We start from the raw sequence: 26,564 nt of genomic DNA, 5'->3' as shown, positions 1-26,564 counted from the left end.
ACATTAAAAAAAAATAAAATAAAATACCTGTCTCCAAAAGTTAGATAACTACAAGTTTCAAAAGAGGATTTTTTTTTCACATTAAAAACAGCCTAACTGCCCATCTGTAGATGAGTGGATTAAAAAACTGTGGTACATTTACACAATGGAATACTAGGCAGCAGAAAGAAAAAGGGAACTTCTACCATTTGCAATAACATGGATGGAACTAGAGAGAATTATGCTTAGCAAAATAAGCCAGGCAAAGAAAGAAAAATACCATATGGTGTCAACTAATAAAGGAAACTCAGAAACAACATAAACAAACAAGCAAAATTGAACCAGAGTCATGTAAACAAAGAACAGAATAACAATTACCAAAGGGGAGGTGGGGAGAAAAAGGAGGGGGGTAAGTAGGGGAAGGGTTTAGTAAAGGAACCAGTATGAATAAACCATGGACATGTATGAGGTGGGAATTGACTGCGGGAGAATGGGTGGGCTGAGTGGGGGAGGAGCAATGGGGGAAAAAGTGGGACAACTGTAACAGAAAAACAATAAGTAAATCAAAAGTTTTAAAAAGATGTTAATGATAAAAAAGGAAGAAAAAAGAAGAAAAAAATTTACCTTTGAGGGCTACTGCTTCCAGCAAATTATATAAGTATTTCCTACTAAAAAATTGTAAAAAAAACCTAAAAAATTATAACAATCCTTTTTAATGTACTTCTGAAATAGTAATGAAAGAAGAATGAACAGATCCTCAAAGGTAATGATATTAAATAAAGTAAGTCATTGCTGAGATAAATATTTATGCTAAAATTTTGAGGTAACCACTGGAAGAACAGAAACAGATTATATATCTTTCAAATTATTACAAAATAGTAAAAACACCTTAAAATAGATTATATAGCTTCCAAAGTATTAAAAACAACACATAAAAATTTTTGATTAATCCAAAGGTAAACAATTAAGAGAGAAAGCAGCAGATGGAGAAACACAAACGAACACATTAGATAAGTGTCTAATTACATGAATAGCCATAATCACTACAAATGGACTAAACTTTTCAGTTAATAGTAAAAGTTGCATACAAGATTTAAAGAAACATGTCCATATAATATTTGCAATAGACATGATTAAAACAAGAGGAAGAAGGGCAAAAAGGATGAATGGAAGTAAGAGGTTTAATATTCCAGTATAAAATAAATACGTCACAGGGATGTAATGTACAGCACAGGGAAAAATAGTCAATAATATCAAAATAATCTTATACGATGGCAGATGGCTATCAGATGTAGTGTACTTAGTGTGGTGATAACTTCATCAGGGATATTAATGTTAAATAACTATGTTATACACAGGAAACTAATACAGTAGTGTATGTTAACTATATTTTAATTACAAAAAGAAAAAAATGTTGAAGCCAAAAATCATGTAAAAATGAAAATACTCCTAGATCCTAATTTTATTAAAGTACTTCTGAGGCTTAAATTATTATGAGAGAGAACAAAAGGAAGTGTGACTATGTATTACTAGATTTAATTGAGCTGGAAAATGTAATATTGTATGTATGATAAAGTGACTTCAAAATGCTTAAAGTTAAAAGTAGTACAAGAAAAAATTGAGATAGTTATAATAGAAGATTGCAATGAACTTTTAAGAAACAGATGACTAAGTCTATTTTTTACAAATATCAACAAGGAGAGAAAATATTTAAACAGCACAGTTAAATTTTATCTAGCGGCTACATATCAATTCTATATTCAAAAGTTGGAAAATATACATCAAAACATAATTATATTTTTTAATGTGACTCAAAATTTTTAAAAAATCTAAAATCCAACTTGAGAAGTTAGGAAAAATAGCAGAATAAGCACAAAAGTACAAAAAAGAAAACAATAAAGATAAATATAGTAATTCTGAAAAGGAGATAAATAAACATAGGCAAACAAGGTAATACATGATGCTTCAAAACTGTTAATAAATTTGAAAAACACCTCAAAATGTTTTAGGGAAAAAGGTAAATATGTTGAACTCTATATCAATAATGAATAAACAGAATAATATTACTAATGAATTAAGTAACAAGAGTTGAAACAAAATTCAATATTATAATACAATATGCAAAGTAATTAGAAATCAGAAGAAATGTGTACATCTGTAGAAAAATGTAAATTCCCAAAGTTATTAAAAAAGAAATAGGAACTTCGAATAATTCTGTTAACCTTAAGAAAAATTTCATCAATAGTTTAAAGCCTTCCCACTAAAAAAACACCAAATTGGCAATTCATTACAGGTTGAACTGTAGCAAATATTTAATAGTTACAACCTTACACAAACTCTTTCAGAGAGTAAACAACAACAAAAAACCCTCTTAATAGTCTTTGGAAGTGTGATAAACTAAATTCTAATATAGTTTCCTAAAGCTTTAGTCCCTGGAAACTGAGATGAAATTAAGTTTACTAATTTCTTAATTTTAAAAGCACAACACCTTTGAATCATTCAGATAAGCCTATGTAATCAAAAGATTCCTATAAAGCGGAAGAGGAAGTCAGATGGAGGCAGCAGCGGCAGAAGTCTGACCAGATATTAGAACGATTCAGTGAGCTATTGCCAGCTTTGAGAATGGAGGGGCGATAAGTACAGCAACAAGTAGGCAGCCTCTAGAACCTGAGGATCACTCCTCGATAAAAGCCAGTAAGAAAACAGGAACTTTAGTCCTACAGCCCTGTGAGAAAATGAATTCTGCAGCCACCTAAATTAGCCCAAAAGTGTATTCTGCTCCACAGCCTCCAGATAAAAACTCAAGCTCACTGGCACTTTGATTTTAGTCCAGTAAAAACCAGAGCAAAAAATCCAACCCTACTGTCATCAACGAAGAGGTTCTTGCCCACCCGTCAAAATAGAAATTAAGAGAGGAGGCAAAACACATTTAAAAGAAGCTTACGGTAAACAAGATGGGGGGTGGGGGGAGAAAGAGAGGGAGCTTGATGCAGCAATTGAGTGCACATCAATGAAGTATATCCCAGGTCTGGCTCATACAGAGCTGGGCTCTTCACACAGGCACAGAGTAGATTTCTTTGCTTTCCAACTTCCCACCATGGGCTGGTATCCACCAACACAGGCACAGGGCAGAGCTATTTGAGGAGTGCCTGAAAACTTTAAGCTTATCTAGCAGAAGCTTTTAAAAATAATAGATCATTCCCTTTCGTTTAAGATAGGTTCAGCCTGTCTCACCATGATTCCTGAATTTCTGATATACAGAACTGTGAGATAAGACATTTAATTAGTTTTAAGCTCTGTCTAGGCCCACTCTTGGGCAAAGCCATAACAAAAAAAAGGGGGGGGGGGGAGGATTCATGCTCATATGGGTTGCTTCTCCAAGTAGCTTCCTTTTCCCAGTCTGCCTGATTTTCTTTATTTTTCAGAGTCCTCAGGTAATTATATTTTATATTTTATCTGAAAGTTTTCATTATAGTCAGTGATAATCATAGGCTCATTCGGTTATTTTTTTTAAATACTGATCATACCTGATTTTCTTCTAATCTTTGTGATCCCAATTTTTATTTATTTAAACATTTCTTATTTATTCTAAATTATGTAATTGTCAAGTCTAATGAACTCAGGATGGGGCAAAAGTAAGTTTATAGTTTTGAGTATGCCAGTTTATTTTTGTGCTATTATTTATTCATTATTGTATTATTTTCTATATTAACAACTATAAATTTACTTTTGTCCTACCCTGTATGTAGTATGTGTCTAACTTTGTTATATGTTATATCTCTTTTGACTTTCACTTGTGGTGGCTTGCCTCTTCATGTGGTTGGTGATTTTTTTTGTTTTTTTAATTTGAAAGAGAGAGGAAGGGAAACAGGAAGAGAAGCACCTATGTGACAGAAACATCAATCAGTTGTGTCCCATACGTGCCCTGACTGGGACCAAACCTGCAACCGAGGCATGTGCCTTGATCAGGAATAAAACCTGTTACCTTTCAGTTTATGGGACAACACTCCAACTAACTGAGCCACACTGGCCAGGGCATGGCTGGTGAGTTTATATTATGAGTTTATTGGCTGACTTGATCTATGAAACATCTTGTTTTTTTTTTCAATCCTCATTTATTTTAGGCTCCAGAGGAAATGTCATTTTTTTAATGTGAAAAGAAAAAGCAGCAAGTTCAACACAAAACAGAAATTTGAAGTGAAGAATAAGACAAGACTAAAGGTGGGGGCGGGGGGGAAGGCAATAGCAAAAGAAGAGATGTGATGTTGCCAAAAGATGGAGGATGTCTTGTCTCCTCTCTTCAGGGCAATGACTCCAATATTTAGGTGGCAGTGCCTACCTTTTTGTACATATGCAGGACTCTCTTCCCCTCTTACCTCCCTCTTCATCCAGAGAATGGAAGAATTTCAATGTGAGAGGAAGGTAAAGTTTAAGAGAAGAGGATCCCACTTGATAAAATAGGACAGACCCCTGTAAAAGAAACAGCTGAGGACGGAGCTTGGAGAGATACTTAAAATTAACACCTACTCCAAAGCTGAAGAAGAAGCAGGGAAAAATACCTGGAAACTAAGACATTAATATCCTGCACCCCACTCTCAAAAACTGCTTTAGAATGGAAAACCCCACCTGATTCTTGTAGGGACTTCTACCTGCTACAGTTAGCATGGTTCCCTTTGCCCTTGTCTACCACATGGGCTTAGGATGGTGTTTTCGGCACACAGTTCTAAATAGGGTCTGGATGAGACCCAGCTTCTTGAAGAATTATCTTGAAAACAGAGGGGAATATTAACTGGAGAGAGGGGAGGCATGGGCAGCAGAAAGAAATACAAGATTACCCAAAATGGCAGAAATATATTTAAATTTCCCGGAGTGCAAAGAGAGAGGAGGCATTCAGTAAACACCAAATTTTTATTGAGCACCTATTATGGGATCAGACACTGTTCTAGAGCATCCCTAAAGAGAAAAAGAAGAAGATGCAATTTCTGAGGGAGAAGAAAGAGACAGTTGAAGAAGGTTAAGGGAGCTGAGAAACTTGAGTGATGGGGTGTGGCCTTAGGCCCTCTCTTTGGTCTTTTCACTGAAATCCTCCTCCTCTTCTGTGGTGGCATCCTGGTACTGCTGGTACTTGAAGACAAGCTCTTCATGGTGCTCTCTGCCCTGGTAAATTCCATCTCATCCATGCCCTCACCTGAGTACCAGTGGAGGAAGGCCTTCTGGTGGAATTTGGCAGTGAACTGCTCTGAGATGTGCTTGAACAGCTCCTGGATGGCCATGCTGTTGCCAATGAAGGTGGTGACTGCTATCTACAGGCCGCAGAGTGGGATGTCACAGACAGCTGTCTTAACATTGTTGGGGATCCACTCCACAAAGTAGCTGCTATTCTTGTTATGCGTGTTGAGCTCATCCACCTCCTTCACGGACATTCGCAAGACAGCAGCCGCGGTGGGGTATTGGCCATGGTGGGGTTCACTGGCAGCTGTCATGTTCTTGGCATCAAATACCTGCTGGGTAATTTTTGGTACAGTGAGGGTTCACTACTGCTGGCTTCCATGGCTGGTTAAAGGGGCAAATACAGGCATGAAGAAGTGGAAGCATGGGAAGAGCACAGTGCTGACATCCAGCTTGCAGGTGGTGATACCGCTCATGGTGGCTGACACTGTGGTTCAGGTCCCCATAGATTGGCAAGGGCAGCTTGAGGATCCAGAAGCCGATGTTGTAAAGGGCTTCACTATCAATGCAGTAGGCCTCGTCAGTATTGTCTACCAACTGACAGAAAGGATGATGTTATAGGGCTCAACCACAGTGTCAGGTGCCTTGGGTGAGGGGTATGACACTAAAGGTATTGATGATGCAATCAGGGTGTAACCAAAAATGCAGCTTTGGCTGCCTGTCCCAGTGAAAGCCAAACTCATGAGACAGGTGCTGGTACAAAAGGAAAGAGTTTAATGCAGATGCCACAACCTGGGAGAATTGTGGATTCATGTCTCAAAGACCAACCCTGCTTCCTGACCAAGTTCCTGGTTTTAATATGGATAGGGAAGAGAGAGATTTTTCTCTATCCAATTATTTTGCAAGCTTTTGGTAGGCTGGGTCCTATCCATTCATCTTTCTAGTTTTTTGCCACTAGGGCCCTGTCCATTCCTCTTCCTAGCTTTTTTCCCAGTGGGGCCATATCCATCACTCTTCCAGTTTTTGGCACACTGGGGCCCTGTCTTTATAGCTTTTGGTGTGCTCAGTTTACAAACCTGTCCCTGTGCCATCTTAGCCCTGACTGTCTGCAGTAACAAGGACACTCTTTATAGATCTTGCTGATGAGCAAGGTGCCCATTCCAGAGCCTGTGCCCCTATGCAGTGAGTGGGTCAGCTGGAAACCCTGTAGGCAGTCACAGCTCTCAGCCTCCTTCCATAACAAATCCAGGACTGAGTCAACCAGCTCAGCTGCCTCTGTAATAGTGGCCCTTGGCCCAGTTATTCCTTGCTCCAAAATGACCAAAAACAAAGTTGTCTGGCCTTAAAATCTGGACAAAAGGAGCTGAACAAAAGAGTCCATGATCCCAGGTTCTATATTCAACTAGAGCGCGAGAAACATATTTTCTACTTGTGACTTCATTGTAATACATGGAGATGCAATCCAGCTGCAGGTCATTGTCCCTGTGGTAGGTGCTGGCAGTAGATGTCATGTTCATCACTGATTACCTTTCAGAACTTGGCAGCAATCTGTTTGCCACATTTGGCTGGCCTGGATGTGCATGATTTCCCTAGTGATTCAAATTAAACATTTTTCCTCTCCTCAAAATGTGTACAGGGCAAGGAAATTTTTTTTTTCTCTGCTGCTACTTACAAGCAGGTACAATGGGATGTGCCCCAGAGGCTGAAGCAGCAAGGACCCAATGTGGCAGCAGGAGGTTCTGAGAGGCCTATAAAACATCATGATCTTAAGTTGAAAAGGTTTTCAAATCATTGATATGAACCTTGATTTCCTTCCTTTCACCATTGGTTTTGTGTATATTTTCCTTTGTTTCACTTAGCTTAGCCTTTACTTCTTCCCTTATGCGATACTCAAGCATATCTGTCAAGTCTGTGAGCATCTTTATCATCAGTGTTTTGAACTCTATATATGTTAGGTTGGCTTTCTCCTCATCTGTTAGGTTGGCTATCTCCTCATCTGTTAGGTTGGCTATCTCCTCATCAGTTGGGTTGTCTCTCTCCTCGTCACTTAGCTCTCCCACTGGAACCTTGATCTGTTCCCTCTTTTGAGCCATACTTCTCTGTCACCTCATCTTGACAGGCTCCTGTGTTTGCCTCTGTGACTTAGGTAGAGCTGTTGTACCTGTTATATTATAAAGGGTTGAGCTTAGGTATTCATCAGTATAGGCAACCCATTTCACCACGTTGTGATGGCTGTGTGGGGGGAAAGGGTCTGGGAGGAAACAATACTGCTTGCTCAGCACTTGCTCCTTCTCCAGGCACTTCTCCCACTTCCTGTATGAGACTGGCACCTCTCTAGCTGTTGCCCTGGCCGTGGTTCCCAGAGTGGGTGGGTTTGTGGATGTTCTAGGACCGTGGGAGCCCTCTAAACAAATGAACTCTGCTGCGAGACTGGCAGTTTCTTCCTCTGCCGCAACCCCAACTGGTTTTCACAGTCAGAAGCAATGAGGCTTTATTTTCCCCAGTCTGGAGCCATGAGCTGCATGGTCTTGTCTGGTGCTAGGAGCACTCCCTAGGTGTCCCTCCCTACTTTTTTAAATGTGTGACTATGCTATATTTTGGCCAGGCACAGCCACTGTCATTGCTGCTTCCACCACAACATATTCTCTCAGCTCCCTGGTTCTGCCCCTCCTACGTGTCTGGATTAGTATTTCTTCCTTATATCTTTGTTTGTTGGACTTCCATGCAGCTCAGTTTTCTGGAACTTCTGGTTGTCTCTGGTTTTGAGGTAGTTGTATTCCTTCTTAGTTGTGGAGGGAGTTGCAGCATGTCTACCTATGCCTTCATCTTGGCTGGAAGTCCTGATACATTTTTAAATAGACACAAACACACTTATATATGTACACATTTATATATATTATATGTGTTTATGTATGCATTCACTGTTTTATATTTCATTGCTTATGTTTCAAAATTATCTGAACTTTGTTGATTTTTATGTGTTATTTCTTCACATTCTTAGAATTTCCCAATTTCAGTTTCTTATTTTATATACAAAAACAGTGCAGTCAGAAAAGTATGATTGCCTAAAATTAGTTTTTAAAAGTAAAAGTCTTTGTCCTGGCTGGTGTGGCTCAGTGGATTGAGCGCTGACCTATGAACCAAAAGGTCATTGGTTCAATTCCTAGTTAGGACACATGCCAGGGTCCTCAGTTGGGAAGATACAAGAGGCAACCACGCATTGATGTTTCTCTCCCTCTTTTTCTAACTTCCCCTCTCTCTAGAAATAAATGAATAAAAGCTTTAAAAAAATAAAAGTAAAAATCTACTTTGTAAAAATATTATTCATAGATGATTAAATTTAAGTTTTTATTTGGAATCTGTTTTGTGCAGTACAAACCAAGTAAAAGATATCCTTCCTGCTTTTGAATCTTGTAAAATAAATGAAGAGCTAAACATGATAACAAATTATATCTATCCAAATCGTTATGGAATACAGAGAAATGACTACCTAATTCAGGCCTGAAGTTTAAGAAAAGCTTTAAACAAAATAGGACACACTTATTCTGAGTGTATATAATTTATTTTAAACGATCTGAGTATTGCAAAACTAATTTGAGGGCAACAGATTTTTTCTTTTTACTGAATCTTTTTGGGTGACATTGATTAATGAAATTATATAAGTCTCATGTGTGCAATTCTATGATATATCATCTGTATACTTGTGTTCACCACTACAAGTCAAGTCTCCTTCCATCACCACTTACTCTCCCTATACCTTCTTCTAATCATCATACTGTTATCTGTGTCTGTTGTGTTTGTTTGTTTGTTTTTTCCTTAATCCCTTTACCTTTTTCTATGAGAGGCATGCATAAAACCAGATGCATACAACTTTCTTTTTTAAAAAGATTTTATTCATTTATTTCTAGAGAGAGGGGAAGGGAGGAAAAAAGAGAGAGAGAGAAACATCAATGTGTGGTTACCTCTTGTATCCCCTCAACCGGGGACCTAGCCTGCAAACCAGGCATGAGTCCTAACTAGGAATCGAACCAGTGACCCTTTGGCTCATAGGCTGGCACTCAATCCACTGAGCCACACTAGTCAGAGCAGCATACAATTTTCTCACTTTCATCACATATATGTTCAACCAGGACATACAATAAAAAATGGATATAAAATTTCAAGTTAGAATAATTATACTTAATTTTTTTAACTGAATGTGTATCTTGTTTCTTAGAACATATTTACTTCTGTGAACATCATAGAAAATCATTGCATTTCAGCCACATGCAGGATAAAAGAATGACTCATCCTAAAATAATAATAATATGAATATATTAATTCATACATATATGAATATATTATAAAATAATAATTCTTATAAAGCTGATAGCTCAATCACAGACTATCACAATATTGAATACCTAATAAAATTGCTTTCTAGGAATAATTCATCAATTTAGAAGGTTTGTGTTGTCCATATATTTAAATGTATATGAAAGCACTTGTACACATACATGTGTTTTATAATAAATTTCTCAGGATAGCTAACTGGTGTTCCTGAGCATCTGCCTTCTCCAAGGAAACAATTTCCAAGGGTTGTGCTGACTGAGGATGTTTGAAGTTTCCTTTTCTTTCTGGAGAGGCTACAATTCTAATTGCTTCATTGTTTATGAACTCAATAGTGCCACAAAGCAGCACTGAAGAGCTGGGCTGTGAGTGCGCATTCTATGTGTGTTCTCTCAAGTAAATAGTTACAGTCTTAGTGTAGAACAGTAGCCAGATTCAGCGCAATCCTTGCTCACTTGTATTCAGTCAGGGTAATTTTATAAAATATACGCTTAAGAGAACTTGGATAGATACAATTTTTAAAGAGTATTTCAAACAGAAGACCCTTTAGAAAAAGGCATTCTTGCCTTACAGAGATTTCTGATTTTAAAAAAAGCAAAGGACTAGCAAGAACATTCTGAATTAATGTTCACAGCATCTTAATAAGAGTCAACTTAGGTCACATTCATATGCGTAAAATTCAGTTAAGCAAAGCCATAAATGGATTTCTGACAAGAGTATCCATTTAGCCAATTAATGTTTTGAGCCTCTGCAATGTGGTGGGCAGAAAGGTAGGTGGAGGAGATACACTATTTAACAAACCTCATGGCAATTCAGGTTTGTGAAGAAGACAGGCAGCACACAAATAAAACAGAAGGGAATAATTATAATTCATGACACATAATAAATAGAAGATGAACAGTTTTCTATGATAGTAAATACAGGGAGAACTAGTGTGAATATAACTGATAAAGGCAACCACTTAGGATGATGTGTAATTTCTAATGATACAATGAAGAGGGGAATGAGGAAGAATGACTTAAGAAAGTGTGCAAAGACCCTGGGGCTGAGTATAAGAACTAAAAGAATAACAGTACAGACGACACATGTTAATCACCTGGAAATTGAAAAAAAAATTAAGAAGTGAGATTGAAGAAATAACTTCTGCTCTTTTGAAGGTGGGGTGGGGCAGAATATGCTTTATGGGCCTCAGTAAGAGTCTGTGATTTATTCTAAATACAAGGGAGAACCATTTAAAGGTTTAAGGCAGAGAAAATAAGGGATCAAATTTGTGTTTTAAAAACACCATAATATGTGATTAAATTAATTAGAAGGTGGCATTTGGGAAACTGGTGACATCAGAAATGATGACACATTGCTGGGTTGTAAAGCTTGCAGGAGGCTTTTAAAAAGTTTATATCTCAAAGGGGAGAAAAACAATCCACAATTACAAGTTTTCTATAGTAAATTATCTAAGGAAAGGAAAGTCAGGGCTAGAGTCAGGAAAAAAACTAAACTGTAGTTAATCCTTGGGAATGTTAAGGTTGTCTTGGTCTCCACATAAAAATGCATTGGCCACCTAAAATTAAACACCACATGTATATGCACATGTAGGGGAAGGACAGACTTCCAGCACCCTCTAGGTTCGTCTGGCTGGTCTAATAATCAAATAGGCATGAGACAAATTAGCAACAGAAAATAACCAAATTTAATGCATACATAGTATGGGAGCATTCATATGTATGGGAACTCCACTTACATGGGAGTCAAGGATCCCATATGCATGAGAAGTTCAGAGATTGAAAGAGGGATTGAGGTACATCCCATATTCTAAGCTAGGTGTGAGGGAATACACCTGGCTTCAGGCTGTTCTGCCCAATAGCTAGTTCAAAAATGTTATATCTGATAAGCTCTTGTTATGTTCAAAGCTCTTTATTCAAGCACTTCTAGGTAGTTAAAGGGAAGGACAGAAATTTCATTGAAGTCTGAAGCTATATTGCCTTTAGCTCAAAATAATCTGTATACCACTGAGGCATATCTTGGGGTGGCTTGTTTTGAACCTCCACATATATAATCAGATATTTTAACTGCTTTTATTTAAAGGTGTCATTTTTTTCATTAATAAGATGATAAAGAGACAAGTATATAGCATAAATCATGATATAAATTCTTATGGCATCCTCTGAAGATTTTTTGAAGACTTCTATTTTTACATTTGCAAAACTCATAATTATGCTTATCCTCACCACTGCAGGGTAACTCCTGGTACTTTAGCATATTCTGCATTGTTTCACTTGTGTTTAGCTGGGTGCTTGGTATATAGCAGCTGATTTTAAAATAATCTTCATTTTGTGGAGCCCATTAACCTACATACTCACTACACCAGACCAAATCTTTTGTTTTCTTTTAGGTGGATTCCTATAGCCAGGGGCCATACATTTCAACTCCGTTTTCAAACATTATCCCCAGCTGTTCTTGGTCCCAAGTTAAGCTCTATTTGCTCATGAATATACATGCCATTCTACTTGATAAGCTGCCCAAGGAAAAGTATTTCCATCTGAGGTTGAAGAGATTTCCCACTCACCACCTATGTCCATTAGGAATACAAGATTTGTGACCTGCTGGCAAAGCCTGTATTGCCAAAGCCTGATACGTAATCTATATCACCTTCAAATCAAAAGGAGTGATATCTTTATAAACACCTTAATATCAGTTGACAGCCAAAGTTCACCAAATCCCAATCATTCACCAAAGCCTATCAATACTACTTGAATAATATACTGCTCTTGTATTTGATTTCTTTTATGCCCAATTTTACAGCCTTAGCCCAAGACTTCATATCCTACCTAGAATAACTACATTACATGTCCTTAATATTCATATAACAGTTTTAAGAAGTTAGGTTGTTCTTTATTTTATGGATGAGGATATTGAATCAGAGAGATTAGTTAATTTATTTGAAGTCATTTTTAGTAAATGATAATGCTGGGATTCAAATCCAAGCAGTTATGCACTAAAACCTGAATATTAACCACTGTCCTACATTCATTTCTATAAGAAATGCACTAGTTTATGAAATTTAAAGTCTAATTTAACAAGTGTGTAAATATTATTCTCTAAATACCAATGACTCTCTAGTATTACAGAAAAAAAACCGAGCAACCAAAAACACTATTCAACCACTAAAGATAATTTTTCTATAAACCAGAGACTTTTCTTCCCTTAATGTCAATTTTTATAAATAATAATCTATTTAATAGTCTTTATTTTTAAACACTATTCCATATATTCATGTAGGTCTGTAGGAAATTAATACAATCTTTCTGATCAAAATTCACATGTTCCCAGATTTAGGATTAGCAAGTAGCAAACAGTAAATTACTAATAGATAAAACTTTAACTTTAATAAGGACATATTTGCTGTTACCAAGCATGAGCTTTTGCAGTATTAAAATTGTATTTATTTAAATAGATCACCTTTTTCTTTTTAGCTTCTAGCCAGACTTTACAACTGGCTGTTAAAAGCCTGTGACCAATAGATCAAAGTGAAATGCCAAGCATTCATGGAAGCTGGAGTCCTTCTTCAGTCAGGAACAAATGGATTTTAGACAAGACTGTTAGCAAAATCTTTATTTTATTTTCCTTTCATTGACCTCCTGGAAATGAAAAACCCCCCTGAAAACAGGTGGTCTTGAAAATCTGTAGATAATTAAGCAAAATGAGGCTTGTTGACAGCTTGGCATGAAATGTGAATCTTTAATTACATTATAATGACAACTCTTATTGTACATAACTATGTTAGGTGGTATAACATGAGATCAGGGACTGTTAATGCAGATTTTGAATTGTTTGTCTCAACATTTATAAAAACTCCAAGTAATAAAAAAACGTATTTAATGGTTCAATGGCTTGTAGACGTCTCTTTGAAATACGTAGTGTATCATTTTTGTTATCTCTCATAGCACTTCTGTAATTATTAAACATGTTATTATCTTGTTTTAAGGATAGCTAAATTGGAAGAGATTGTTCTGGCTAAAATACGGCTAAACTGTGTTCAATTAGAGTCCTCATTAATATCAGGAAGCCATATTATTTTTGAGCAAAACATAAATTACAACAACCTTTAAAAGTCTCTTTAAAGGCTTTATTTGACTTCATTGGTTGAACAGTTTTAGTTCTGCAGTAACTTGAACAAAGAATTAGAATTTATTGCTTTTGTTTATGTTTAATGCTTTAAACCGCTAGTACACATATTTCTCTCAAATTATCCTAAGCAGCTTATATAGATGAACTTGAATCCAAGCTTTTCCCAAAGTGATTTCAACCATCTGTGAAAATATTGTACCATATCATATCCCTCATTTATCCTAATTAGGTCTTATGTAATAAATCATTTCCTTGTCCTGTAAAAGTACTGTGATTTTTTTTCCAAGAAAGTCATGCATTCCAAGATACTGAAATGAACATAATTTAATAGATATGTTTTTAAAATTTAGCACAACTTTAAACATTAAGAAATAATAAATATCTATGTTCTCATTTTTCTGTAAATCATGAGGATATGCTATTTAGTGTTCTAGTTCATGAAAGGATAAATTTCAAAAACAGAAGTCTATTTGGTGCTTAGCAAAATAGTTTGCATTTTTTTTTTTTTCTGGTTCTGATAATATATGAGTTGTCACAAAGCAGCTCATCATTATTCCAAGACAGAAGACAGTCCCATCGAACTGCATGTGCTCAAAGTTGAGGTTAGGACTTTCCCTCTAATCCTGGTGCCTCATCAGTACTCTCCATCTTGGTAATTCATACCACCCCCAACTGTTTGTGCTTGAAACTTGACTAATCCATCTCCCTTGCCTCATATCCTATTTACTACCAAGTCGTATTGATTCTATCTTCTAAATACGTCTTACTGATATTCACTCTTCTCTACTTCCACTGGCCCCTATTATGTCCAGAAATTGATATTTGTCTTCTTTTGTATACTTTTACCTATTCCCAAGCCATTCTCCATCTTTGTAGGCAGCGTCACCTTAAAAACTGTTAAGCTGATAATGCAACTCCTTCGGCATAAGGTCTGGTTTTTTAAAACATAAAACAAAGTGTATACTTAATCCCCTGAACAAAAAATTTTAATCTAGATATTTACCTCAAAGCAATAAAAATACTGTACCCTGGCTGGTTTGGCTCAGTGCATTGAGTGTCGGCCTGCGAGCTAAGTGTCGCTGGTTCGATCTTCCAGTCAGGGCACATCAGAGAAGGAAAACTCTGATTCCAAAAAACCTCCGCTGCCTTGCGGCATACCTCTTCAGGGGCAAGGCTAGGGGAGTAAACCCCGACAGAAAATCCGGAGCTGGAGTCCCTAAGGCGGTTTGACGTTGTAGTCAACACCGGCAACTCCTGCGGCGCACCTGAAGCCAAGCTGTATTGACTCCGTCTTTCCCTTGGACCCTTCAGCTGCGAAGAGAGGGGGGGTCTGCTGCATGGGCAACAGCAGACCCTCCATATCACCCTGCCCAGGCTCTGTAGCTTCAGCTTCACTGGAGAGGACACTCCAGCGTCATCGTAAGATGTCGATTCAACATGGGAGGAGACAGATACCGTGTCACTCCCGAGTCGGACTGCACAGCCATTCTCGGCGGTGCAGATAGACTCTTAAGAAGCTACACCATCCTCTCTCGAGACGGACGGCTGCCGACGACGACGAATAAAAATACTTTTTTTTCTCTCTCTCTCTCTGTTTCTTTTTCTTTTTAGTAAAAAGGTTGTATAAGAATATCCATGGTAACTTTATTTATAATATCTAAGATTGGAAACAGCTTAGATAGCCACCAGCAGAGAAAACAAACTGGTATATATTATACAGTGAAATAGTACTCAGAAATTTAAAAAGTACTACTAATAGCCTCAACACGAATGAATCTCAAAAATATGCTGACTGGAAGAAGCCTTACACAGAACCTATTCTTTGAGGCTATTAATCTGAGCTAGAATAGGCAAAACTAACCTATGGGTAAAGAAAAAAATCAGAATACACTCCAAAGAACAGGAATTGACTGTAAAGGAGCATACAGAGATCTTCTGGGTTGATGAAAATTACCTACATTTTTTATTGAGATAGATAGATAGATAGGTATCATATCTGTTTCAGGTTTACAATGTAATGATTCAATATTTGTATCTATTGTGAAATAATCATAGCAATAAGTCTAAACATCCTTCACCTACAGAGTTACAACTTTTTTCCTTGTAATGAGAACTATTGAGATCATTTTGATGAGAGTCTAGTGTTGTGCAGGTTAGGTTTTTGCATTTGTCAATAATATAGAAAGGTTATGACTTCTACATTTCACTGTCTGTATGTTTTATCTTAAAATTGTAAATAACCTTAAATAAATCTTGAACTCTGATTAACAATGTGCATGCTAAAGTGCTGAGGAGTAAAATGTACTGGTCCCTGAAAAACACTTTGAAATTCATTAAGCAATAAAATTGAATTGTTGTGTATCTTTTTTGTAGTGGTTACATGGCACTATGTTTTGTCAATGCTCTTACAACTACTGTATACCAAAAAAGATGAAAGTTTCTGTTTGTACATTACATCTCAATTTTTAAAATGCTTCAGAAGATAAACTACATCAATAAATGGTTAAATAAATGGTTAGACAAATGGACTAAAGCAAATATAGCAAAATACTTACAGTTATAAAATCAAGATAGTGGATACTTGGGAGTTTATACACAATAATTTTAAATTTTCTGGATGTTTGAAAACTTTCCATAACAAATGTGGGGGAAAATACATAAATATGATGGAATTGCATTTTTACCATGCTTAAAAGCCTGTAGTAGCTTCCCATTGCTTTTCTTGAATTTGCTCTAAAATTGTTAACGTGAAATAAAGGTCTCACATGCCTAGATCTCTCCCTGATTCTCATAGAAAGTCATTTATTTCTCATATAATATTATCTAATGATAACCTTCTTTGTCAATTTCCACAAAGTAGCAGACCCTTTATCCTAGGCACCTTGTAAATAATAATAATGTAAATAATTGTGTGACTCCAGTAATTTTTAAAAATCATTTATCCATAATCCATTAATATAATATATAGCTAGTCCATACCTTCATACCCAGAACTGGCCTAATGTAAGTAATCAATAAATATCAATCAAAGTACATATAAAAACTGTCTAAAGAGATATATCTCCCTGATTCATTTCAAAGCAAATCATGAATTTGTGTGATTTAATCACAGATTTTTTTCTTTTTTAAATTATTGTTTATTCTATTACAGTTGTCCCAATTTTCCCCCCTTTGCCCTCCTCTGTCCTACCCAAACCCTGCTCCCTAGTCCATCCTCACCCTGCTGTCCATGTCCATGGGTCATTCATAATTATTGATTTTTTAAATATCCCTTCTTTTAAAAAAAATTTTACACAGTGAAAATGAAATTATGCTAAATGAGACTCCAGAAAAAATATTTTAAAGTTATCAATTGGCAAAGTATCTCAGGTGTTTGATCTTATTATGGCAAAATAAATAATTCTGACAAGCATTTTACCTCATTATAGATTTTTGTTTTTAATATATTTTTGAAGACTTATGTAAATGTGTATTGACTCAAGTAAACTTTAATTTTCATTCCACTTAAATTTAGTTTTTTATAATATTGCATAAGAAAACAACAAATTTGCATGCTGACATGGGATAAAACGTAAGTTATCTTTCCAGAAAATGGGTGGGGGGTAGGGAAGGTAAAGAGGATTCTTGCCTGCTGAAATAGCTATAAAGTTTTCTAATTAGAGTATCAGAGCAATTTTCAGGGTAATGGTTCATTTAAATTGCTCTACAGATAAATCTCAGTGCTAGTGGTACTGATTAATACTCTAATGATATTTAGCATTAACTCAGCTGAAAGAATTAAGGAGAGCTAAATCCCCATTGCCCAATTTTCAGACCTGTACATTAGGAAATTAAGGAGGTGAATACTTCTTTTTATTTTATTTAAAAAAACATCTTATTTATTTTTAAAGAGAGAGGAAGGGAGGGAGAAAGAGAGGGAGAGAAACATCAATGTGTGGTTGTCTCTCACGTGCCCTCAACTGGGGACCTGGCTCACAACCCAGGCATGTGCACTGATTGGGAATCAAACCGGAGACCCTTTGGTTCACAGGTCGGCACTCAATCCACTGAGCCACACCAGCTAGGGCTCCTCTTTCTTTTAAACAAAATAACCAGAAATCAAAATAAGTAAGTATTGACAAAAGGAAAATAATTTATAAAGGACTAAAAAATAGTCTTTCTATTGAACTATATGAGAAGATATAGAAAATGTTGAGACTGTTTTGTAGTTTTATGTGAGGAGATTTTACTAATCCTATAAAATATGAAGGTTAATATCATATAACATATATTTAAAATCTTCTGTGTTTTATGTCTCAGAAGTTGGATGAGAGGGAGAAAAAAAAGGCAGAAAAAGCCTGCTTGTCTCTCTTAAGAGGTCTCTCACAAAAAAACTCACCATTGGTTGTATTAAAAATTATGCACATTACAATTCTCATATAACGACATATTTTTCTACGGGGTGAGAATGAGGTGCAGGGAAAACTTCTAAACTGAACACAGCTATGCAATTTGAGTGCCAACAGATTTCTGTTGGAAATTCATTCATGAGCTGATTTCAACTGAGTGATTCTAGGTGAGAGTTACTGGCAATTGTATTTGCAAAATTTAAGATAGGAGGATAACATATTTGCCCAGTGTAACTTCTTTTTACTCTATTTTACCAGAGTTCTGAGAAAACGCAATAAAGGAAGACACTGATTCTCAAGTGAATAATCCCTTCTATAGAACCTGCTACCTGTGGTGCTAACAGCAAATGGCCAGAACTAAATTTACTTTCTTCTCTAAACAACAAAAAAATATATCTTCATTAGAAACAAGGCTGATGGTCTTATATAAATCTTTATATTGAATATGCTGCATTTTGAGAGAAGCAAATAGATAGGGGTTTGCCTATTTTTTGTGTGTTTACAAAATATTGGTTTATTTTGTAATGGCCTATAAGATATCTTTCAGGATAGCATTTAAATGGAGATTTCATTAAAGTGTGGTTTTGTTGAAACTTCTTTGTCCAGAAAAATCAAAATCTGGTTATTTTATTTAAAACAAAGAGGAGCCCTGCATACGTGATCTGATGCAAGGATACAAACTTCCTTTAAATTAAATTAATGAGAGACTGGAATTTAGAACAGAATACCAATTTATTAAGTTACAATAAGAATAATGACTTTATTCTGACTGGAATATGCACCTTGCCATGCTCAAGATATGCTTTTGTGTGGGGGGGGGCAGAATTACATGAAAACCAACACAGAAACATTCTTATTATCTAAGGAATAAGTGCTACGAATTTGGATAATCCTGAACAGTTTCTCTAAGCCTAACAAAATTTCCCCCCAAAAAACATACAACCTTACTACAGAGTATTACTCATGGTCATTGACAAAATATTCTCTCCCTTATTTATTGCTGTGCACATGGACAATTATTTTTCTGATAATTATTTTCAGGACTCTATGATTCAAACTGAACCTTTCTTCAAATATTTAGAAAGTATGTTTGACCACAGTCCAGTTTTTCATTCAAAAAAGCTATTTGATTTTATATCCAAGTCTTTTAAAAGGAAGGGTTTAGAACGGAACCTTGTATACCTGTATCTGTCATGATCTTTAGCCATGTGACAATGCTTTAGTCCTTGTAAAAGGATTTAGTTTGGAAGGTGCCTCGTTCTTAGCTACTGTTAACATTGCCATTTCTGACTAATCTTACTCCATGTAAGCCTAAAGAATGCCAAAGAGAGGACTTTTAGATCAAAGTGGTAGTCTGAATTGTCAAAAAGATAGAATGTTTATGTAGAGAGCAAGATAGGGTTTAGGAATAATATTTTGGCAAGATCTTAACAGTTGCCCCTTATTAAAAAGATTTCCGATTCTAATAAGCACCAACAAACAATAGGAGTCACAAAAATGAGGAGACAGAGAAACAACACCCCATCGAAAGGAAAGGTAGAGTCCCCAGAAAGAGTGCTAAATGAAATAGAGGGGAGCAAACTATCAGATATGGAATTGAAAGCATGGATTATGGAGAAGCTCAGTGAGCTCAGCAGAAACTACAAAGAACTCCAGAAAAACTACAGTGAACTCCAGAAGAACTATAAGGAACTTACTGAGAATTATACCAGCATCAAAAAGGACATGGAAGCTATCAATAAGAGCCAGGAGGAAATGAAGAATACAATCTCTGAATTGAAGAACACAGTAGAAGGAATTAAAAACAGGCTAGAGGAAGCAGAAGATCGGATCGGCGAGCTGGAGGACAATGTAGACAAAAACTCACAGACAGTGCAACGAAACGAAAAAAGACTGAACAAGACTGAAGAAGCTCTAAGACAGCTGCAGGACAACATGAAACGTAATAATATCCGTATCATAGGAATTCCAGAAGGAGAAGAAGAAGAGCAAGGAATAGAAAACCTCTTTGAAAAACTAATGACAGAAAACTTCCCTAACATGAAGAGAGAAAGAATAATGCAAGTCCAGGAAGCACAGAGGGTCCCAATGAAGATGAACCCCAAAAGGCCCACTTCAAGACACATCATAATTAAAATGCCAACATTCAAAGACAAAGAGAGAATCCTAAAAGCAGCAAGAGAGAAACAACTAATAACATACAAGGGAGCTCCAATAAGGCTATCCTCAGATTTCTCAGCAGAAACACTACAAGCCAGAAGGGAATGGCAAAATATATTCCAAGTAATGAAAAATAAAGGCCTACAACCAAGAATACTCTACCCAGCAAGGCTCTCATTCAAAATGGAAGGTGAAATAAGGAGTTTCCAAGACAAAAGAAGGCTAAAAGAATACATCTCCACCAAACCAGTATTGCAAGAGATGTTAAAGGGTCTGCTTTAAGAAGATGAAGAAACAGAGAGAGACAGAGAGGAACATGAGTACAAAGGGGGAAAATGACAATGAATAAGTACTGAAAGAAAGAAGGAACTTCTACCACTTGCAACAACATGATTGAAACTAGAGAGAATTATGCTTAGCGAAATAAGCCAGGCAACAAAAGAAAATTACCTTATGCTATCACCTGTTACAGGAAACTAATGAACAACACAAACAAATGAGCAAAATTGAACCAGAGGCAAGAAGAATGTCAAATGCCTTACAACTAGATGTCTTTCCGATAAGACAGTCCTACAGATTTAGAGACTTGTATGTGGGTTATGTTACATAAATTAACATGTGTTTTCTGTTTTCAAAGGGCATAAGCCTACGATCTCATTACCTGAGTCTGTACATATAGGCCTCACTTAATCCTGTCTGCATTGCTGCCTCCTGAGACTCAATGGTTTGGCTGAACTAAGTGGCTGGGTTGGTGAAGAATGGGGTGGTCTGTGGGCTTCATTTTAAAACTGGTTTCTCTTTTCTATCATAATGGCTTGGACAGAAAGAGCCCAGAACCTGAGAGGGGGGAAACCTAAAATATTTCCCTCAGTCCAAACTAAGTATAATGGGCAAAAGGGTTTTGGACAGGTGAGATGTACCTGGCATACCTTCCTCCAGAGAAGTCCTTCTTTTCCCTAATGTGGGACATTGAAAAATTAATACCTGTCTTTTGTCATCTAGTGGTTATGGATTGAATGATGTCCTTTAACCCTGTTGCCCCCAGAATACAACAAGGATGTCAGCCTGTTAAACCAAGCATGCCATTGTCCAGAGACAGCCAACCAACCTGGAGTCTGCACGATCCTTCCCCTTGTGGGAAGACCACCCTCCCCTCCACACCCCCACTCTTATTAGGGATTTCTTGACCCAAGGGTAGGTAGGACGACGACCATGTCCAGCTTGAAGCAGCTAGAGGAGCTCGAGACCTTCATCCATTGTCCTTTATAAGATTGTAAAGGGTCTTAAGTCTGAGAGGGAGGGATTGTTATTTTTTATTGTTAAAATATTTAACTAATTAATTAATTATTTTTAAAAAAAGGAGAAGAATATATGAAAGGGTGAATGAGGCAGGAGAGCTTGTATGTACGACCCATGGGCATGGACTTGGGGAGGGAATTGTTGGGAACGGGGGTGCTGGGCGGAGGGGAGCAAAGGGGAAAAATTGGAACTGTTGTAACAATATAATCAATAAAATATGCTTAAAAAATATGTATATATATATATATATATATATATATATATATATATACTCATATTGTCTTATCTCTCCCAACTATTTAAAGAATATAAACTTCATGAAGGAAGGGACTTTGTTAGTTTTCTTCACTACTTTAACCCCAGATTCTAAAATAGAATCTGTGATGTAGCGTATGTTTAATAAATTGTCAAATAAAAATAATATTAAAATGTTACAGAAAAAGCAAAAACAAGAAAGGAGAAAGAATAAAGGAGAGTAAAACACAATTCCACTATTTTTGTACATAATTACATGCTCCCAAATTTGCACATCTCATATGGGTCAATGCATAATTGCTGAAGAAATAAACTTGTGCTATCATTTTCATGTATCTTCTTCTTGTCCTTTTATTCAAAAACATAAGTTTTTATATAGTTGTAATTATCATTGTTTAAAAAAAAAATAAAAGATTTCCATCATGGCCTGTGTAGCTCAGTTGGTTGGAGCATCATCCCATACATCTATGCAAGATTTGTGGGTTTGATTCCCGGTCAGGGAATGTACCCAGGTTGTGTGTTCAATTGCCAATCAAGGTGTTTACAAGAAGGCAACCAATCGATGTTTCTCTTTCTCTCTTTCTCTCTCTCTATTTCTGAAAACAATGAAAATATGTCTTTGAATGAAGATTAAAGAAAAAAAAACAATTCCAGAGTAAGAATCTTGGGAAGTATGGATAAAACAAAGATACATAATTTTGTGTGTGTCTGTAACTCTCCAATAGAAGACAAAGTATTATCAGATGTTATAAAAACTATTTAACCAATAAATTATTTTCTTGTAGAACATTCATTAACAGTCAATGGAATGAAGGATCTGGGAGGTACAGTTAAGATTAAACATTAACATTCAAATATAAAAACAAAAATCAATGCACAGTAATAAATATAAGGCTTTGAATTCTTTTTCACTGTTCTCTCATTCAGAAAAATTATACAGTTGATTGGAGGAGCAGCTATTAATAGGTAACTTGTGATGATGATGATGATAATATAATAACAACACATGGTGTAGACATTAGAAGGAAGCCATAACCCTTAAGGCAATGTTTGTCCAAGTGGGACCTCTAGAGCACATATGTCAAAATCATCTGGGCTGCTTCATAAAGGTGCACATTTCTGAGTTCCACTGAAGACTTACTAAATCAGAATCTTCAGGGATGGATCATGTCAAACTTTTAAATACACACACCATGAAATCTTGATGTGCACTTTAGTTTCAGAATTATTGAATTGAGATTTCTGTTTAATTTAGGAAAGTACAAGACATTTAGGAGGTTTGATAAACTACCTGGAATCTACCATGCCATGGGATTCAAGTAATGTCTTAGTCAAAATAAAGAAAAAAAAATTATGTAAAGATTTTGAAGCTCAAATATATTAGTTTCTCTCATTTCCTTCCAATTCTGTCATTCACATTATATCTAAAGATGCCAGGGAAGCCTCTTTATTACATAATTACATGTATCAAAATGGTAACTAGATAGATAATCTATATCAAACAGGAAAAAAATTAAATACATCACCTCAACCCGATATGTTAAGTTTGTGGGTTCAATCCCTAGTCAGGGAACATACAAGAATCAACAAACCAATGCATAAATAAGTGGGGAAAAAAATCTTTCTCTTTCTCTCTCTCTACAATTAATCAATAAAGTATAAAATATATATACACATTCATAATTCTTTCATATTAGATAATTATACCATCACCATTTATGAATTATGGTGTGGGGTCCATCTGTTTATATATCCCCAGCATTTACCCTGCATTTTTTGGTATAACCCCCTTTCTAAGCTCTCCTTGTGAGAATGACCTATCAATCAGACTAAAAACCAAGGGAATGCCCAAATGGCTCAAAATGGGCACATCGCACTCCCTGTCATAAAAATGTATACCTTCCGTGGGTGACACAAAAGCGGAAGATAATGAAGTGAATTGTGAACTTGGTCTTCCTCAAAGAGCTTGCGCCTGAGTCAGAGCTGCTCTCCTTCTTGTCTTTCCTCTGACTTTTCCTGCATTTATTTCTGTTTTAACAAAAGAACCTCAACTGAAACATCAATGAAAGAATCACTCAGGGGAGTTAGAAATGCTTTTATTGCTCACCACAATCAATCAGTAAGTCTTTAAATACAGCACTTGGTTATCCACTCTATAAATTTTTTTTAAGTGTAAAAACTCCATGACCTTAAAAACATTAGATTAAAATCTAACTGGAAAAAATATGGTATATTCACTTATAAAAACAATGCAACTTCTTTATTTTTTAAAGAAATTAAAAATATATTTGATTACTCTTGAAAGTGTTCCATCTCAATACAAAATGCATCTTAATACATGTGCCCATAAATGCACATGTGTTTATATTCACATAATTTGATTTAAAGTAGCAGCAGGATACATATCATAGATTTCAAAAGTCCAGTCTTAAAAGTTAAATATTTTATTTTTCAATTACAGTTGACATATAATATTAGTTTCAGGTTTACAACATAGTGATTAGACATTTTTTTAAATTATATTTTATTGGTTATATTGTTACAATAATTGCAATTTTTCCCCCTTTGCTTCCCTCCACCCAGCATTGCCCCTCCCCCAGCAATCCCCCACCAAATTCATGCCCATGGTTCATACATACAAGCTCTCCCGCTTCACCCTTTCGTATATTCTTCTCCTTTTTTCTTTTTAATAAATAAATGATTAATTATTTTAACAATAAGAAATAACAATCCCTCTCTCTTAGATATTAAGACCCTTTATAATCTTATAAAGGACAATGGGCAAAGGTCTCAAGCTCCTCTAAGTGCTTCAAGCTGGACATGGTCATCGTTCTACCTACCCTTGGGTCCAGAAATCCCTAATAAGAGTGGAGGATGTGGAGGGGAGGGTGACCTTCCCACATGGGGAAGGATCGTGCAGACTCCAGGTCAGTTGGTTGTTCCCGGACAACAGCATGCTTGGTTTAACAGTCTGGCATCCTTGTTGTATTCTGGGAACAACAGATTTGGCAAAAGGGTTAAAACATCATTCAATCCATAACTACTAGATGAAAAAAGGCAGGAATTAATTTTTCAATGTCCCACATTAGGGAAAAAAAGGAGGGGGCTTCATTGGAGGAAGGTGTGCCAGGTACATCTCACCTGTCCAAAACCCTTTTGCCCATTATACTTAGTTTGGGCTGAGGGAAATATTTCAGGTTTCCCCCCTCTCAGACCTCTGGGCTCTTTCTGTCCAAGTCATTAGGATAGAAAAGAGAAACTAGTTTTAAAATGAAGCCCACAGACAACCCCATTCTTCACCAACCCAGCCACTTAGTTCAGCCAAACCGTTGAGTCTCAGGAGGCAGCGATGCAGGCAGGATTAAGGGAGGCCTATATGTACAGACAATCACTCAGGTAATGAGATCATAGGTTTATGCCCTTTGAAAACAGAAAACACATGTTAATTTATGTAACATAACCTATAAACAAGCCTCTAAATCTGTAAGACTGTCTTATTGGAAAGACATCCAGTTGCAAGGCATTTGAAATTCTTGCCTGTAAATTAAATATCTTTGATGATACCACAGACATAGTTTAACTTTCAAGTGAAAACAAATTTTAAATGAAAAGAAACTTTAAAGACAGTTAGCTGCACCACTTTATATTCTACCACTGAGCATTGTGATTTTCCTTGAATAACGATTTTTCTCCCTAACATTACCCTCCTTGTCATTAAAGGGACTGCATTAAGTCCATTTTTAATTTATCCTGTTCATTTGCATAAACATAACAAGAGCAGCAAATGATCACTTATGATCTTTAGTTCTGCTTTGCTGGAATTTATGCAAGGAACATTTAGGGTGACCTTCGGTCTGCCCTTCAGGGCACAGAAGCAGAACCACATACCTGGCTTTCAGCCTTGCCTGTACACACCTGTCTTTTCCAAATTCTTCTGGTTTTCCATTGTGCCTTAAGGTCCCTTCTAGCCATCTTTCAGGAAAACAACCTTCATTCCTTCCCTGGAAAGATTGCTGTGGACCGCACAACCAACCACAGTACCAGGCCTTTTATCTCATGGGCTTTTATTACCTTCAAAAGTCATTCCCAGTTCCTCAGGGCTTTTTGGTAACCACCAGAGCCCAAGCATATCTCCTTTAGGCATGCCATTCCAGTCAAAGTTTTGGTCAAAAAAAAAAAAAACTCTGTTAACAACTGGTCTTATTAGTTTTATGCAAAGAAACTTGTCATTATGTACTTCTTTAGAATGCCAAACTCTGGAGGGATCAGATAGGGAGGAAAATATACAGTGTGAAGGAAAATCCTTGTCCTTCTAATATTCACTAAACTGACATTTCCATTCTTCATATTTTCATTTTTCCCCCACTAAAAAATTTTTGTTTGTTTTTTCATTACAGTTGTCCCACTTTTTCCCCCCTTCTTGCTTCCTTGCACCCTGTCCCTTCCTTCTCCAACATTTAGTCCCCACTCAGTTGTCCATGTTCGTGGGTCATTTATACATGTTCTTTGACTAGACCCTTCCCCTTCTTACCCTCTCGCCTCCCCCTTGTTACTGTTAGTCTACTCCTTGTTTACATACCTCAGTGATTAGACATTTATATATCGTATGAAGTGATCACCTCAATAAACTAGTACCCATATGATACCATACATAGTTATTACAATATTATTGACTAAATTTCCTATGCTCTATTTTGCATCTCCATGATAATTTTGTAATTTCCAATTTGTACTTCTTAATTCCTTCCCTCTTTTCACCCTTTAATGCAAGATAATTTAAGGCAGTTCATGCTGAATATCAAATATTTGGGTAATACAGACACTTTTTCTGTTATTCAGAAGACAAAGAAGTCACTGTCA

General features: G+C 36.3%; 1 pseudogene; it reads right to left on the bottom strand.

Annotated features, from left to right (window-relative positions):
* Positions 1 to 5,031: 5,031 nt before the first annotated feature.
* On the bottom strand, positions 5,032 to 6,733 carry LOC150001674 (tubulin beta chain-like; annotated as a pseudogene).
* Positions 6,734 to 26,564: the final 19,831 nt, after the last annotated feature.

This window comes from Furipterus horrens, unplaced genomic scaffold (genome assembly GCF_987537825.1).
Source record: "Furipterus horrens unplaced genomic scaffold, mFurHor1.1.pri manual_scaffold_9, whole genome shotgun sequence".
Taxonomy (NCBI): domain Eukaryota; kingdom Metazoa; phylum Chordata; class Mammalia; order Chiroptera; family Furipteridae; genus Furipterus; species Furipterus horrens.
The sequence above is the reverse complement of the archived record's forward strand: the minus strand, read 5'-3'. Positions and strand labels throughout refer to the sequence as shown.